This window comes from Apis dorsata, unplaced genomic scaffold, assembly GCF_000469605.1.
Source record: "Apis dorsata unplaced genomic scaffold, Apis dorsata 1.3 scaffold_85, whole genome shotgun sequence".
NCBI lineage: Eukaryota > Metazoa > Arthropoda > Insecta > Hymenoptera > Apidae > Apis > Apis dorsata.
Window position 1 is genome coordinate 696,434 of NW_006263383.1, and position 3,439 is coordinate 699,872.

Genomic DNA, 3,439 nt, shown 5'->3' on the forward strand with positions numbered 1-3,439 from the left:
TTATTGCCGTCCTTGAAGTATTCGTCTTCTAAATGGTGCTACTCTTGGACGATATAACAGCTGCAACAGGAAAACGTTTTTTTGTGTTTATCTACGATAATTCGGCGTTTAGTGCGGCGAAGAATGTTAGGAGAGATAAAGGAAAAAGTGGTAATACAGCATACTTCCAGTTCGTCTTTCAAATATTTTTTTCATATCTAAGAAGAAATTTTTCAAACGAGAAGTTTTTATTTTAAAATCCCGCCCTCTCCTCTGAAAAATTTTAATATCGATCAATCTTTCTAGAAATAATGCATAATAATGGATAATACCATTCGAGTTCTTATATATATACATACATACATATATATATATATATATATATATAGAAAAAATTATTATTTATCACCCAAGAAAAATTCCTACAAAAATTTCTTTTATGATCTCCACGATGCGCGGGGGAGGAGAGGGGGGACATTACCAAAAAGCGGAGGCGGCGCCGAAATCGGCTCTGCTTTTGGTATCGCGCGCGCGCGCGCACGTTTTCGTGCGGCCGGTGATTATTTACACAACGAGAATAGACTTCTATATCAACTTCCTATGTTTGGGATCGCGTGCGCGCGCATAAAGCCGCCCGATCTGTAAACGTTGCGTTTTACGAGCGACGACAAGTTTACGCGAATCGCTCGTTACCTTCTCGGCTTTAACCTCTCTCACCGCTTGCGCGATGAAACGAACGAGAATTTCGACTCGCGCCGGTAGTGAGTCCTTCTTACCTGAGGAACTTTTATCTTTTTACTTATTTAACGATACGGGTGTAAAAAGGGATTTACATGAGACGAGAAGCGAAAATAAAAGTCAAAATCAGGAAAAAAGAAAAGAAGGAGTGGGGAGGTTGTTTGCGTGAAACAACGAGTTAAATATAGATAGTTGTTGCACGATCGAAAGAAAGATGGGAAGCTTTTATGCGGTTGAAAATGATTTTGAAAAAAAGGAAAAATTGTTCCACTACGTTACCTACATATGATAAAATATTAATGATTCGAACGAAATGTGATGTTGCGAAAAAAAATAGAAAATAGGATATATAAAATTGTACCAAGTGATGTAAAAATTTTCCAATTAAGACTACAAATAACGAGAATGTGAATACGAAAGTAACGATTGTTAAGAATGCAAAAGAATTTTTTTGGTCGAAAAAAATGACAATTACGACAATTAACGATCGAGTTTAAGCAAGAAAAAAAAAAGTTGGGTTAGGTTGTAAAATGACATCTGTTTGGAATTAAGATAACGATTAAATAGAAAGCATTTAGTGTTCTCGTAATAAATATATGCGGGATTTATGTTCATGAAGTGTGCTTAAGGTTGATTTACACTGGACAGAGTATGAGACAGACTGTTGCTCATATATTTACATATACTTCATTGCCGCGTTGGATGGAGATTAGAAATATTCGAAGTCGTCTATTTGGACAGGCGGCTCTATGATCGAGTGAAAGACACTGGTGTGTTGTGATTGAACTATTAGTTATGGGGTCAATTGACGGGAGGAATGGCGGCGTTTAATGATCGTAAGGATTCGAGACGCCTGGCATTAGCTTGATTAATGTTGACGTTCTATTGAAGTCTGCATAGAGAGTGGCATGTCTGTGTAATAATCTTGAACTCCTTCATAGTTTTAAGACCAACGTTCCTAAAACTGATCGAGGAAACAGAAATTAGTGCAATGGTTCCAAAAATTTTTAAGGCGTGTTTCTAAGAAATATTGGAAAAAAAAAGAAGAAAGAAAAAAGGAAGAAAATAGTTTGGAAATTATCGAGTCGATATATGATTTATTTTATAATATGTTTACACATGTAAACGTAAACTAAGAGTTTATTCGAGATGTTGTATTATTTGTACGATTTCGAAAAGATTTTATTTCTTTGGGGCTCTTCTTTTCTTTTATTTGTCTTTTTTTAGAAGACTCATTTGTTTACGTCTTTGGTTGAATATTTACGTGACCGATCTATTTTTCTCATCGAGAAAATAACCTTTCATCTTCGTGAAACGAAGCTATTTACGATACACTCACCCTTTGAAATTTCCTCGGTGTTCCAATGATGGGCAATGAAATGGGGTTGTTTTCTTCCAGAGCCGACATTATCGACCCACCCCTCTCTACCTTATCGATTACTGGCTAATGACCTTTCGCGTGGTTCGTACGATGGCGCTGCGATCGAAACAGAGCTTCGAACCCTTCCTTTCGCTATACGTCACTTCACTTCCTTCACCCTTATAGCGAAACGCTGTAGGAAAAATCAAATTGCTATAATTTTATCCGGAAGAATATTTTAAGCAGAGAATATATATTGCTTCGTCATTTCTAATTTCAATCGTAACTTTTTATATTTTATTCCTTTACATTTAAATTTAAAATAACTTCGCTCAAAATATCTTCGTTTATTCAATATTTTGTATCGTCTCGAAAGGAAAGAACAAAGCACGAACAAATTGAAGCAGATTCTTTCTTCGTTTTATATCCCAATTTTTTTCTAATCACGTTAATTTTGAAATTAAAATTAAATCGGATAAAATTTTTTCCAATAAGATTCTTAATTTTTCTAAATATTTCAAACAAAATAATATGTCATATTTCTTGCAAAAATCGTGGAGAGAAACGTATCAACTTTCGCAAGATTCCATCACCGGTGTTAAATCGAGTAGACGCGGCGGAAGTTGCATGCGCGCACGATCCGCAATCGCGTCGTTCATCTTTTATATATACCTTTCTCCATTTACCTTTCAGAAAAGATTCCATCTCCGTCCATTTTCCATAACAATGATTCCGCCCCTCGAACCGAACCCTCCTTTTTCACCCTCCCTCTGTCAATTCCAACCAGCGTTTCCATTTTTCTTGCTCTGGTGAAAAAAAAGGTCCCAAGATTATTCATCCTTCCTTCAAATTTATTCCTGTTATTCGATCCCTTGGAATAATTTCGCATAAATAATTTTTATTTGTCGTTGCTTTCAATTCTCTCCATATATTTCATCGTATGAATTTTTCTTCCAGATCTAAAAATGTAATATAGATATTCATTACCTACAGTAGGTAATTAATTATAACAATTGATTTATTTATCTCGATAAAATAGAATCTATTGCTATAAATATTGTATAAATTGTATATCTGTATATACAGAGACAGGAACAGAAAGAAAAGAATATTTTCGATATAAATTAAGATGAAAAATGTATACGTACAGGATATAACGTTATAATAAAAGGGCATCGAGTGCAACAAGTACGAATACTCTTCTCTCTCTCTTTCTTAAATCTCAAAGAAGATCTGATACTCGCTCGAAATCTAAAAATTAAAAGTATATTAATAAAAAAAGAGAAAAAATCACGCTCGATCAAAATAAATTCTTTTTTTTTTTTTTTTTTCGAATTTGAAGGAATCGCGTTGTTCTTCGAG

General features: G+C 34.6%; 1 protein-coding gene and 1 long non-coding RNA gene across 4 annotated transcripts in view; one reads left to right on the forward strand and one right to left on the reverse strand.

Moving 5' to 3' along the window:
* LOC116185015 overlaps positions 1-3,439 on the forward strand; it is a 108,196-nt gene that overhangs the window by 84,866 nt on the left and 19,891 nt on the right. The window lies entirely within an intron of this gene.
* LOC116185017 lies at positions 1,206-2,893 on the reverse strand. The gene is made up of 3 exons (XR_004149722.1): positions 2,764-2,893; positions 2,057-2,290; positions 1,206-1,681 (listed from the first exon to the last, which is right to left on the reverse strand). It is a non-coding gene; the product is annotated as an uncharacterized LOC116185017 (long non-coding RNA).